Source organism: Somniosus microcephalus, chromosome 21, assembly GCF_052327205.1.
Source record: "Somniosus microcephalus isolate GS21.2 chromosome 21, FLI_Smic_1.0, whole genome shotgun sequence".
NCBI classification, from domain to species: domain Eukaryota; kingdom Metazoa; phylum Chordata; class Chondrichthyes; order Squaliformes; family Somniosidae; genus Somniosus; species Somniosus microcephalus.
This window is the reverse complement of record NC_141007.1, coordinates 19,008,041-19,022,973: the sequence shown is the minus strand read 5'-3', so window position 1 is coordinate 19,022,973 and position 14,933 is coordinate 19,008,041.

The window sequence follows — 14,933 nt, the reverse complement described above, 5'->3', positions numbered from 1 at the left end:
TCATGTGCTGTGCTCTCTCTCCCTATTTCTGTCATGTGCTGTGCTCTCTCTCCCTATTTCTGACATGCACTGTGCTCTCTCCCTATTTCTGTCATGTACTGTGCTCTCTCCCTATTTCTCTCATGTACTGTGCTCTCTCCCTATTCTGTCATGTACTATGCTCTCTCACTATTTCTGTCATGCACTGTGCTCTCTCCCTAGTCTGTCATGTACTGTGCTCTCTCCCTATTTCTGTCATGCACTGTGTTCTCTCCCTATTCTGTCATGTACTGTGCTCTCTCCCTATTTCTGTCATGCACTGTGCTCTCTCCCTACTGCTGTCATGCACTGTGCTCGCTCCCTATTTCTGTCATGCACTGTGCTTTCTCCCTATTCTGTCATGCACTGTGCTCTCTCCCTATTTGTCATGTTCTGTGCTCTCTCCCTATTCTGTCATGCACTGTGCTCTCTCCCTATTTCTGTCACGCACAGTGCTCTCTCCCTATTTCTGTCAAGTGCTGTGCCATCTCCCTATTAATGTCAGGTATTGTGCTCTCTCTCCCTATTTCTGTCATACACTGCGCTCTATCCCTATTTCATGACATGTACTGTGCTCTCTCCCTTTTCTGTCATGTAGGGTGCTCTCTCTCCGTTTCTGTCATGTACTGTGATCTCTCCCTATTCCTGTCATGTACTGTGCTCTCTCCCTATTTCTGTCATGTACTGTGCTCTCTCCCTATTTCTGTCATGCACTGTGCTCTCTCTCCCTTTTTCTGTCATGTGCTGTGCTCTCTCTCTGTAGCTGTCATGCACTGTGCTATTTTTCCCTATTTCTGTCATGTACTCTGCTCTCTCCCTATTTCTGTCATACCATGTGCTCTCTCCCTATTTCTATCATGCACTTTGCTCTCTCCATATTCTGTCATGTACTGTGCTCTCTCCCAATTTCTGTCATACACTGTGCTCTCCCCATTTCTGTCATGTGCTGTGCTCTCACCCTATTTCTGTCATGTGCTGTGCTCTCCCCCTTTTCTGTCATGTACTGTGCTCTCTCCCTATTTCTGTCATGTACTTTGCTCTCTCTCCCTATTTCTGTCATGCACTGTGCTCTCTCCCCCTTTTTCTGCCATGTGCTGTGCTCTCTCTCTATAGCTGTCATGCACTGTGCTGTTTTCCCCTATTTCGGTCATGTACTGTGCTCTCTCCCTATTTCTGTCATACCATGTGCTCTCTCCCTATTTCTATCAGGCACTGTACTCTCTCCATATTCTGTCATGTACTGTGCTCTCTCCCTATTTCTGTCATGCACTGTGCTCTCTCCCAATTTCTGTCATACACTGTGCTCTCCCTATTTCTGTCAGGCACTGTACTCTCTCCATATTCTGTCATGTACTGTGCTCTCTCCCTATTTCTGTCATGCACTGTGCTCTCTCCCTATTTCTGCCATGTGCTCTCCCCCTTTTCCTTCATGTACTCGGCTCTCTCCCTATTTCTGTCATGCACTGTGCTCTCTATCCCTATTTCTGTCATGTACTGTGCATGCTCCCTATTTCTGTCCTGTGCTGTGCCCTCCCCCTATTTCTGTCATGTGCTGTGCTCTCTCCCTATTTCTGTCATGCACTGTGCTGTCTCCCTATTTCTGTCATGCACTGTGCTCACTCCCTATTTCTGTCATGCTCTGTGCTTTCTCCCTATTCTGTCATGCATTGTGCTCTCTCCCTATTCGTCATGTACTGTGCTCTCTCCCTATTCTGTCATGCACTGTGCTCTCTCCCTATTTCTGTCACGCACAGTGGTCTCTCCCTATTTCTGTCATGCACTGTGCTCTCTCCCTATTTCTATCATGTGCTGTGCTCTCTCACTACTGCTGTCATGTACTGTGCTCGCTCCCTAATTCTGTCATATACTGTGCTCGCTCAATTTTTCTGTCATGTACTGTGCTCTCTCCCTATATTTGTCATGCACTGTGCTCTCTCCCTATTTCTGTCAAGTGCTGTGCTCTCTCCCTATTTCTGTCAGGTACTGTACTCTCTCCCTATTTCTGTCATACACTGTGCACTCTCCCTATTTCTGTCATGTACTGTGCTCTCTCCCTATTTCTGTCAAGTGCTGTGCCACCTCCCTATTAATGTCAGGTATTGTGCTCTCTCTCCCTATTTCTGTCATACACTGTGCTCTCTCCCTATTTCATGTCATGTACTGTGCTCTCTCCCTTTTCTGTCATGTACGGTGCTCTCTCTCTGTTTCTGTCATGTACTGTGATCTCTCCCTATTCCTGTCATGTACTGTGCTCTCTCCCTATTTCTGTCATGTACTGTGCTCTCTCTCCCTATTTCTGTCATGCAATGCGCTCTCTCTCCCTTTTTCTGTCATGTGCTGTGCTCTCTCTCTATTGCTGTCATGCACTGTCCTCTTTTTCCCTATTTCTGTCATGTACTCTGCTCTCTCCCTATTTCTGTCATACCATGTGCTCTCTCCCTATTTCTGTCATGCACTTTGCTCTCTCCATATTCTGTCATGTACTGTTCTCTCTCCCAATTTCTGTCATACACTGTGATCTCCCCATTTCTGTCATGTGCTGTCCTCTCTCCCTATTTCTGTCATGTGCTGTGCTCTCCCCCTTTTCTGTCATGTACTGTGCTCTCTCCCTATTTCTGTCATGTACTGTGCTCTCTCTCCCGATTTCTGTCATGCACTGTGCTCTCTCCCCCTTTTTCTGTCATGTGCTGTGCTCTCTCTCTATAGCTGTCATGCACTGTGCTCTCTCCCTATTCCTGCAATGGGCTGTGCTCTCTCCCTATTCTGTCATCTTCTGTGCTCTCTCCCTATTCCTCTCATGTGCTGTGCTCTCTCCCTATTGTGTCATGTACTGTGCTCTCTCCCTATTTCTGTCATGCACTGTGCTCTCTCCCTATTCTGTCATGTACTGTGCTCTCTCCCTATTTCTGTCATGCACTGTGCTCTCTCCCTATTTCTGTCATGGGCTGTGCTCTCTCCCGATTCTGTCATGTACTGTGCTCTCCCCCTATTCCTGTCATGTACTGTGCTCTCTCCCTTTTCTGTCATGTACTGTGCTCTCTCCCTAATTCTGTCATGTACTGTGCTCTCACCCTATTTCTGTCATGCACTGTGCTCTCTCCCTATTTCTGTCATGAGCTGTGCTCTCACCCTATTTCTGTCATGCACTGTACTCTCTCCCTATTTCTGTCATGCACAGTGCTCTCTCTCTATTCCTGTCATGGGCTGTGCTCTCTCCCTATTCTGTCATGTACTGTGCTCTCTCTCTGTTTCTGTCAGGTACTGTGATCTCACCCTATTTCTGTCATGTACTGTGCTCTCTCCCTATTTCTGTCATGCACTGTGCTCTCTCCCTATTTCTGTCATGGGCTGTGCTCTCTCCTTATTTCTGTCATGCACTGTACTCTCTCCCTATTTCTGTCATACCATGTGCTCTCTCCCTATTTCTATCATGCACTATGCTCTCTCCATATTCTGTCATGTACTGCGCTCTCTCCCTATATCTGTCATGCACTGTGATCTCTCCCAATATCTGTCATACACTGTGCTCTCCCTATTTCTGTCATGTGCTGTGCTCTCCGCCTTTTCTGTCATGTACTGTGCTCTCTCCTTATTTCTGTCATGCACTGTGCTCTCTCTCACTATTTCTGTCATGTACTGTGCACTCTCCCTATTTCTGTCACACTGTGTGCTATCTCCCTATTTCTGTCATGTGCTGTGCTCTCTCCCTATTTCTGTCATGTGCTATGCTCTCTCCCTATTTCTGTCATGTGCTGTGCTCTCTCCCTTTTCTGTCATGTACTGTGCACTCTCCCTATTTCTGTAAGGCACTGTGCTCTCTCCCTATTTCTGTCATGTACTGTGCTCTCTCCCTATTTCTGTCATGTGCTGTGCTCTCTCTCCCTATTTCTGTCATGCACTGTGCTCTCTCCCTATTTCTGTCATGTACTGTGCTCTCTCCCTATTCCTCTCATGTACTGTGCTCTCTTCCTATTCTGTCATGTACTGTGCTCTCTCCCTATTTCTGTCATGCACTGTGCTCTCTCCCTACTCTGTCATGTACTGTGCTCTCTCCCTATTTCTGTCATGCACTGTGCTCTCTCCCTATTCTGTCATGTACTGTGCTCTCTCCCTATTCCTGTCATGCACTGTGCTATCTCCCTATTTCTGTCATACACTGTGCTCTCTCCCTATTTCTGTCATGTGCTGTGCTCTCTCCCTATTTCTGTCATGTGCTGTGCTCTCTCCCTTTTCTGTCATGTACTGTGCTCGCTCCCTATTTCTGTCAGGCTCTGTGCTCTCTCCCTATTTCTGTCATGTACTGTGCTCTCTCCCAATTTCTGTCATGTGCTGTGCTCTCTCTCCCTATTTCTGTCATGCACTGTGCTCTCTCCCTATTTCTGTCATTTACTGTGCTCTCTCCCTATTTCTGTCATGTGCTGTGCCCTCTCTCCCTATTTCTGTCATGTGCTGTGCTCTCTCTTCCTATTTCTGTCATGTACTGTGCTCTCTCCCTATTTCTGTCATGTACTGTGCTCTCTCCCTATTTCTGTCCTGTGCTGTGTTCTCCCCCTATTTCTGTCATGTGCTGTGCTCTCTCCCTATTTCTGTCATGCACTGTGCTCTCTCCCTATTTCTGTCATGCACTGTGCTCGCTCCCTATTTCTGTCATGCACTGTGCTTTCTCCCTATTCTGTCATGCACTGTGCTCTCTCCCTATTCGTCATGTACTGTGCTCTCTCCCTATTCTGTCATGCACTGTGCTCTCTCCCTATTTCTGTCACGCACAGTGCTCTCTCCCTATTTCTGTCACGCACTGTGCTCTCTCCCTATTTCTATCATGTGCTGTGCTCTCTCACTACTGCTTTCATGTACTGTGCTCGCTCCCTAATTCTGTCATGTACTGTGCTCGCTCAATTTTTCTGTCATGTACTGTGCTCTCTCCCTATATTTGTCATGCACTGTGCTCTCTCCCTATTTCTGTCAAGTGCTGTGCTCTCTCCCTATTTCTGTCATGCACTGTACTCTCTCCCTATTTCTGTCATGCACTGTGCTCTCTCTCTATTCCTGTCATGGGCTGTGCTCTCTCCCTATTCTGTCATGTACTGTGCTCTCTCCCTTTTCTGTCATGTACTGTGCTCTCTCCCTAATTCTGTCATGTACTGTGCTCTCACCCTATTTCTGTCATGCACTGTGCTCTCTCCCTATTTCTGTCATGAGCCGTGCTCTCACCCTATTTCTGTCATGCACTGTACTCTCTCCCTATTTCTGTCATGCACAGTGCTCTCTCTCTATTCCTGTCATGGGCTGTGCTCTCTCCCTATTCTGTCATGTACTGTGCTCTCTCTCTGTTTCTGTCAGGTACTGTGATCTCACCCTATTTCTGTCATGTACTGTGCTCTCTCCCTATTTCTGTCATGCACTGTGCTCTCTCCCTATTTCTGTCATGGGCTGTGCTCTCTCCTTATTTCTGTCATGCACTGTACTCTCTCCCTATTTCTGTCATACCATGTGCTCTCTCCCTATTTCTATCATGCACTATGCTCTCTCCATATTCTGTCATGTACTGCGCTCTCTCCCTATATCTGTCATGCACTGTGCTCTCTCCCAATATCTGTCATACACTGTGCTCTCCCTATCTCTGTCATGTGCTGTGCTCTCTCCCTATTTCTGTCATGTGCTGTGCTCTCCGCCTTTTCTGTCATGTACTGTGCTCTCTCCTTATTTCTGTCATGCACTGTGCTCTCTCTCACTATTTCTGTCATGTACTGTGCACTCTCCCTATTTCTGTCATACTGTGTGCTATCTCCCTATTTCTGTCATGTGCTGTGCTCTCTCCCTATTTCTGTCATGTGCTATGCTCTCTCCCTATTTCTGTAAGGCACTGTGCTCTCTCCCTATTTCTGTCATGTACTGTGCTCTCTCCCTATTTCTGTCATGTGCTGTGCTCTCTCTCCCTATTTCTGTCATGCACTGTGCTCTCTCCCTATTTCTGTCATGTACTGTGCTCTCTCCCTATTCCTCTCATGTACTGTGCTCTCTTCCTATTCTGTCATGTACTGTGCTCTCTTCCTATTTCTGTCATGCACTGTGCTCTCTCCCTACTCTGTCATGTACTGTGCTCGCTCCCTATTCCTGTCATGCACTGTGCTCTCTCCCTATTCTGTCATGTACTGTGCTCTCTCCCTATTCCTGTCATGCACTGTGCTATCTCCCTATTTCTGTCATACACTGTGCTCTCTCCCTATTTCTGTCATGTGCTGTGCTCTCTCCCTATTTCTGTCATGTGCTGTGCTCTCTCCCTTTTCTGTCATGTACTGTGCTCGCTCCCTATTTCTGTCAGGCTCTGTGCTCTCTCCCTATTTCTGTCATGTAATGTGCTCTCTCCCAATTTCTGTCATGTGCTGTGCTCTCTCTCCCTATTTCTGTCATGCACTGTGCTCTCTCCCTATTTCTGTCATTTACTGTGCTCTCTCCCTATTTCTGTCATGTGCTGTGCCCTCTCTCCCTATTTCTGTCATGTGCTGTGCTCTCTCTTCCTATTTCTGTCATGTACTGTGCTCTCTCCCTATTTCTGTCATGTACTGTGCTCTCTCCCTATTTCTGTCCTGTGCTGTGCTCTCCCCCTATTTCTGTCATGTGCTGTGCTCTCTCCCTATTTCTGTCATGCACTGTGCTCTCTCCCAATTTCTGTCATGCACTGTGCTCGCTCCCTATTTCTGTCATGCACTGTGCTTTCTCCCTATTCTGTCATGCACTGTGCTCTCTCCCTATTCGTCATGTACTGTGCTCTCTCCCTATTCTGTCATGCACTGTGCTCTCTCCCTATTTCTGTCACGCACAGTGCTCTCTCCCTATTTCTGTCACGCACTGTGCTCTCTCCCTATTTCTATCATGTGCTGTGCTCTCTCACTACTGCTGTCATGTACTGTGCTCGCTCCCTAATTCTGTCATGTACTGTGCTCGCTCAATTTTTCTGTCATGTACTGTGCTCTCTCCCTATATTTGTCATGCACTGTGCTCTCTCCCTATTTCTGTCAAGTGCTGTGCTCTCTCCCTATTTCTGTCATGCACTGTACTCTCTCCCTATTTCTGTCATGCACTGTGCTCTCTCTCTATTCCTGTCATGGGCTGTGCTCTCTCCCTATTCTGTCATGTACTGTGCTCTCTCTCTGTTTCTGTCAGGTACTGTGATCTCTCCCTATTTCTGTCATGTACTGTGCTCTCTCCCTATTTCTGTCATGCACTGTGCTCTCTCCCTATTTCTGTCATGGGCTGTGCTCTCTCCCTATTTCTGTCATGCACTGTACTCTCTCCCTATTTCTGTCATACCATTTGCTCTCTCCCTATTGCTATCATGCACTGTGCTCTCTCCATATTCTGTCATGTACTGCGCTCTCTCCCTATATCTGTCATGCACTGTGCTCTCTCCCAATATCTGTCATACACTGTGCTCTCCCTATTTCTGTCATGTGCTGTGCTCTCTCCCTATTTCTGTCATGTGCTGTGCTCTCCCCCTTTTCTGTCATGTACTGTGCTCTCTCCTTATTTCTGTCATGCACTGTGCTCTCTCTCCCTATTTCTGACATGTACTGTGCTCTCTCCCTATTTCTGTCATACTGTGTGCTATCTCCCTATTTCTGTCATGTGCTGTGCTCTCTCCCTATTTCTGTCATGTGCTGTGCTCTCTCCCTATTTCTGTCATGTGCTGTGCTCTCTCCCTTTTCTGTCATGTACTGTGCATTCTCCCTATTTCTGTAAGGCACTGTGCTCTCTCCCTATTTCTGTCATGTACTGTGCTCTCTCCCGATTTCTGTCATGTGCTGTGCTCTCTCTCCCTATTTCTGTCATGCACTGTGCTCTCTCCCTATTTCTGTCATGTACTGTGCTCTCTCCCTATTTCTCTCATGTACTGTGCTCTCTCCCTATTCTGTCATGTACTATGCTTTCTCACTATTTCTGTCATGCACTGTGCTCTCTCCCAAGTCTGTCATGTACTGTGCTCTCTCGCTATTTCTGTCATGCACTGTGTTCTCCCCCTATTCTGTCATGTACTGTGCTCTCTCCCTATTTCTGTCATGCACTGTGCTCTCTCCCTACTTCTGTCATGCACTGTGCTCGCTCCCTATTTCTGTCATGCACTGTGCTCTCTCCCTATTCGTCATGTTCTGTGCTCTCTCCCTATTCTGTCATGCACTGTGCTCTCTCCCTATTTCTGTCACGCACAGTGCTCTCTCCCTATTTCTGTCACGCACTGTGCTCTCTCCCTATTTCTATCATATGCTGTGCTCTCTCACTACTGCTGTCATGTACTGTGCTCGCTCCCTAATTCTGTGATGTACTGTGCTCGCTCAATTTTTCTGTCATGTACTGTGATCTCTCCCTATATTTGTCATGCACTGTGCTCTCTCCCTATTTCTGTCAAGTGCTGTGCTCTCTCCCGATTTCTGTCAGGTACTGTACTCTCTCCCTATTTCTGTCATGCACTGTGCACTCTCCCTATTTCTGTCATGTACTGTGCTCTCTCCCTATTTCTGTCATGTGCTGTGCTCTCTCTCTATTCCTGTCATGGGCTGTGCTCTCTCCCTATTCTGTCATGTACTGTGCTCTCTCTCTGTTTCTGTCAGGTACTGTGATCTCTCCCTATTTCTGTCATGTACTGTGCTTTCTCCCTATTTCTGTCATGCACTGTGCTCTCTCCCTATTTCTGTCATGGGCTGTGCTCTCTCCCTATTTCTGTCATGCACTGTACTCTCTCCCTATTTCTGTCATACCATGTGCTCTCTCCCTATTTCTATCATGCACTGTGCTCTCTCCATATTCTGTCATGTACTGTGCTCTCTCCCTATATCTGTCATGCACTGTGCTCTCTCCCAATATCTGTCATACACTGTGCTCTCCCTATTTCTGTCATGTGCTGTGCTCTCCCCCTTTTCTGTCATGTACTGTGCTCTCTCCTTATTTCTGTCATGCACTGTGCTCTCTCTCCCTATTTCTGACATGTACTGTGCTCTCTCCCTATTTCTGTCATACTGTGTGCTATCTCCCTATTTCTGTCATGTGCTGTGCTCTCTCCCTATTTCTGTCATGTGCTGTGCTCTCTCCCTATTTCTGTCATGTGCTGTGCTCTCTCCCTTTTCTGTCATGTACTGTGCACTCTCCCTTTTTCTGTAAGGCACTGTGCTCTCTCCCTATTTCTGTCATGTACTGTGCTCTCTCCCTATTTCTGTCATGTGCTGTGCTCTCTCTCGCTATTTCTGTCATGTGCTGTGCTCTCTCTCCCTATTTCTGTCATGCACTGTGCTCTCTCCCTATTTCTGTCATGTACTGTGCTCTCTCCCTATTTCCCTCATGTACTGTGCTCTCTCCCTATTCTGTCATGTACTATGCTCTCTCACTATTTCTATCATGCACTGTGCTCTCTCCCTAGTCTGTCATGTACTGTGCTCTCTCCCTATTTCTGTCATGCACTGTGTTCTCTCCCTATTCTGTCATGTACTGTGCTCTCTCCCTATTTCTGTCATGCACTGTGCTCTCTCCCTACTTCTGTCATGCACTGTGCTCGCTCCCTATTTCTGTCATGCACTGTGCTTTCTCCCTATTCTGTCATGCACTGTGCTCTCTCCCTATTTGTCATGTTCTGTGCTCTCTCCCTTTTCTGTCATGCACTGTGCTCTCTCCCTATTTCTGTCACGCACAGTGCTCTCTCCCTATTTCTGTCACGCACTGTGCTCTCTCCCTATTTCTATCATATGCTGTGCTCTCTCACTACTGCTGTCATGTACTGTGCTCGCTCCCTAATTCTGTCATGTACTGTGCTCGCTCAATTTTTCTGTCATGTACTGTGATCTCTCCCTACATTTGTCATGCACTGTGCTCTCTCCCTATTTCTGTCAAGTGCTGTGCTCTCTCCCGATTTCTGTCAGGTACTGTACTCTCTCCCTATATCTGTCATGCACTGTGCACTCTCCCTATTTCTGTCATGAACTGTGCTCTCTCCCTATTTCTGTCAAGTGCTGTGCCATCTCCCTATTAATGTCAGGTATTGTGCTCTCTCTCCCTATTTCTGTCATACACTGCGCTCTCTCCCTATTTCATGACATGTACTGTGCTCTCTCCCTTTTCTGTCATGTACGGTGCTCTCTCTCCGTTTCTGTCATGTACTGTGATCTCTCCCTATTCCTGTCATGTACTGTGCTCTCTCCTTATTTCTGTCATGTACTGTGCTCTCTCCCTATTTCTGTCATGCACTGTGCTCTCTCTCCCTTTTTCTGTCATGTGCTGTGCTCTCTCTCTGTAGCTGTCATGCACTGTGCTATTTTTCCCTATTTCTGTCATGTACTCTGCTCTCTCCCTATTTCTGTCATACCATGTGCTCTCTCCCTATTTCTATCATGCACTTTGCTCTCTCCATATTCTGTCATGTACTGTGCTCTCTCCCAATTTCTGTCATACTCTGTGCTCTCCCCATTTCTGTCATGTGCTGTGCTCTCACCCTATTTCTGTCATGTGCTGTGCTCTCCCCCTTTTCTGTCATGTACTGTGCTCTCTCCCTATTTCTGTCATGTACTGTGCTCTCTCTCCCTATTTCTGTCATGCACTGTGCTCTCTCCCCCTTTTTCTGTCATGTGCTGTGCTCTCTCTCTATAGCTGTCATGCACTGTGCTGTTTTCCCCTATTTCGGTCATGTACTGTGCTCTCTCCCTATTTCTGTCATACCATGTGCTCTCTCCCTATTTCTATCAGGCACTGTACTCTCTCCATATTCTGTCATGTACTGTGCTCTCTCCCTATTTCTGTCATGCACTGTGCTCTCTCCCAATTTCTGTCATACACTGTGCTCTCCCTATTTCTGTCAGGCACTGTACTCTCTCCATATTCTGTCATGTACTGTGCTCTCTCCCTATTTCTGTCATGCACTGTGCTCTCTCCCTATTTCTGCCATGTGCTCTCCCCCTTTTCCTTCATGTTCTCGGCTCTCTCCCTATTTCTGTCATGCACTGTGCTCTCTCTCCCTATTTCTGTCATGTACTGTGCATGCTCCCTATTTCTGTCATACCGTGTGCTATCTCGCTATTTCTATCATGCACTTTGCTCTCTCCATATTCTGTCATGTACTGTGCTCTCTCCCTATTCATTTCATGCATGTGCTCTCTCCCTATTTCTGTCATACACCGTGCTCTCTCCCTATTTCTGTCATGTGCTGTGCTCTCTCCCAATTTCTGTCATGTGCTGTGCTCGCTCTCCCTATTTCTGTAATTTACTGTGCTCTCTCCCTATTTCTGTCATGTGCTGTGCCCTCTCTCCCTATTTCTGTCATGTGCTGTGCTCTCTCTTCCTATTTCTGTCATGTACTGTGCTCTCTCCCTTTACTGTCATGTACTGTGCTCTCTCCCTATTTCTGTCCTGTGCTGTGCTCTCTCCATATTTCTGTCATGTGCTGTGCTCTCTCCCTATTTCTGTCATGCTCAGTGCTCTCTCCCTATTTCTGTCATGCACTGTGCTCGCTTCCTATTTCTTTCATGCACTGTGCTTTCTGCATATTCTGTCATGCTCTGTGCTCTCTCCCTATTTCTGTCATGCACTGTGCTCTCTCCCTATTTCTGTCATGGGCTGTGCTCTCTCCCTATTTCTGACATGTACTGTGCTCTCGTTATTTCTGTCATGCACTGTGCTCTCTCCTATTTCTGTCATGCACTGTGCTCTCTCCCTATTCCTGCAATGGGCTGTGCTCTCTCCCTATTCTGTCATCTACTGTGCTCTCTCCCTATTCCTCTCATGCGCTGTGCTCTCTCCCTATTCTGTCATGTACTGTGCTCTCTCCCTATTTCTGTCATGCACTGTGCTCTCTCCCTATTCTGTCATGTACTGTGCTCTCTCCCTATTTCTGTCATGCACTGTGCTCTCTCCCTATTTCTGTCATTGGCTGTGCTCTCTCACGATTCTGTCATGTACTGTGCTCTCTCCCTATTCCTGTCATGTACTGTGCTCTCTCCCTATTCTGTCATGTACTGTGCTCTCTCCCTAATTCTGTCATGTACTGTGCTCTCACCCTATTTCTGTCATGCACTGTGCTCTCTCCCTATTTCTGTCATGCACTGTGCTCTCTCCCTATTCTGTCATGTACTGTGCTCTCTCCCTATTTCTGTCATGCACTGTGCTCTCTCCCTATTTCTGTCATTGGCTGTGCTCTCTCACGATTCTGTCATGTACTGTGCTCTCTCCCTATTCCTGTCATGTACTGTGCTCTCTCCCTATTCTGTCATGTACTGTGCTCTCTCCCTAATTCTGTCATGTACTGTGCTCGCTCCCTAATTCTGTCATGTACTGTGCTCGCTCAATTTTTCTGTCATGTACTGTGATCTCTCCCTATATTTGTCATGCACTGTGCTCTCTCGCTATTTCTGTCATGTACTGTGCTCTCTCCCAATTTCTGTCATGTGCTGTGCTCTCTCTCCCTATTTCTGTAATTTACTGTGCTCTCTCCCTATTTCTGTCATGTGCTGTGCCTTCTCTCCCTATTTCTGTCATGTGCTGTGCTCTCTCTTCCTATTTCTGTCATGTACTGTGCTCTCTCCCTTTTACTGTCATGTACTGTGCTCTCTCCCTATTTCTGTCCTGTGCTGTGCTCTCTCCATATTTCTGTCATGTGCTGTGCTCTCTCCCTATTTCTGTCATGCACAGTGCTCTCTCCCTATTTCTGTCATGCACTGTGCTCGCTTCCTATTTCTGTCATGCACTGTGCTTTCTGCATATTCTTTCATGCTCTGTGCTCTCACCCTATTTCTGTCATGGGCTGTGCTCTCTCCCTATTTCTGACATGTACTGTGCTCTCGTTATTTCTGTCATGCACTGTGCTCTCTCCTATTTCTGTCATGCACTGTGCTCTCTCCCTATTCCTGCAATGGGCTGTGCTCTCTCCCTATTCTGTCATCTACTGTGCTCTCTCCCTATTCCTCTCATGTGCTGTGCTCTCTCCCTATTCTGTCATGTACTGTGCTCTCTCCCTATTTCTGTCATGCACTGTGCTCTCTCCCTATTCTGTCATGTACTGTGCTCTCTCCCTATTTCTGTCATGCACTGTGCTCTCTCCCTATTTCTGTCATTGGCTGTGCTCTCTCACGATTCTGTCATGTACTGTGCTCTCTCCCTATTCCTGTCATGTACTGTGCTCTCTCCCTGTTCTGTCATGTACTGTGCTCTCTCCCTATTCCTGTCATGTACTATGCTCTCTCCCTGTTCTGTCATGTACTGTGCTCTCTCCCTAATTCTGTCATGTACTGTGCTCTCACCCTATTTCTGTCATGCACTGTGCTCTCTCCCTATTTCTGTCATGCACTGTGCTCTCTCTCCCTATTTCTGTCATGTACTGTGCATGCTCCCTATTTCTGTCATACCGTGTGCTATCTCGCTATTTCTATCATGCACTTTGCTCTCTCCATATTCTGTCATGTACTGTGCTCTCTCCCTATTCCTTTCATGCATGTGCTCTCTCCCTATTTCTGTCATACACCGTGCTCTCTCCCTATTTCTGTCATGTGCTGTGCTCTCTCCCAATTTCTGTCATGTGCTGTGCTCGCTCTCCCTATTTCTGTAATTTACTGTGCTCTCTCCCTATTTCTGTCATGTGCTGTGCCCTCTCTCCCTATTTCTGTCATGTGCTGTGCTCTCTCTTCCTATTTCTGTCATGTACTGTGCTCTCTCCCTTTACTGTCATGTACTGTGCTCTCTCCCTATTTCTGTCCTGTGCTGTGCTCTCTCCATATTTCTGTCATGTGCTGTGCTCTCTCCCTATTTCTGTCATGCTCAGTGCTCTCTCCCTATTTCTGTCATGCACTGTGCTCGCTTCCTATTTCTGTCATGCACTGTGCTTTCTGCATATTCTGTCATGCTCTGTGCTCTCTCCCTATTTCTGTCATGCACTGTGCTCTCTCCCTATTTCTGTCATGGGCTGTGCTCTCTCCCTATTTCTGACATGTACTGTGCTCTCGTTATTTCTGTCATGCACTGTGCTCTCTCCTATTTCTGTCATGCACTGTGCTCTCTCCCTATTCCTGCAATGGGCTGTGCTCTCTCCCTATTCTGTCATCTACTGTGCTCTCTCCCTATTCCTCTCATGCGCTGTGCTCTCTCCCTATTCTGTCATGTACTGTGCTCTCTCCCTATTTCTGTCATGCACTGTGCTCTCTCCCTATTCTGTCATGTACTGTGCTCTCTCCCTATTTCTGTCATGCACTGTGCTCTCTCCCTATTTCTGTCATTGGCTGTGCTCTCTCACGATTCTGTCATGTACTGTGCTCTCTCCCTATTCCTGTCATGTACTGTGCTCTCTCCCTATTCTGTCATGTACTGTGCTCTCTCCCTAATTCTGTCATGTACTGTGCTCTCACCCTATTTCTGTCATGCACTGTGCTCTCTCCCTATTTCTGTCATGCACTGTGCTCTCTCCCTATTCTGTCATGTACTGTGCTCTCTCCCTATTTCTGTCATGCACTGTGCTCTCTCCCTATTTCTGTCATTGGCTGTGCTCTCTCACGATTCTGTCATGTACTGTGCTCTCTCCCTATTCCTGTCATGTACTGTGCTCTCTCCCTATTCTGTCATGTACTGTGCTCTCTCCCTAATTCTGTCATGTACTGTGCTCGCTCCCTAATTCTGTCATGTACTGTGCTCGCTCAATTTTTCTGTCATGTACTGTGATCTCTCCCTATATTTGTCATGCACTGTGCTCTCTCCCTATTTCTGTCATGTACTGTGCTCTCTCCCAATTTCTGTCATGTGCTGTGCTCCCTCTCCCTATTTCTGTAATTTACTGTGCTCTCTCCCTATTTCTGTCATGTGCTGTGCCTTCTCTCCCTATTTCTGTCATGTGCTGTGCTCTCTCTTCCTATTTCTGTCATGTACGGTGCTCTCTCCCTTTTACTGTCATGTACTGT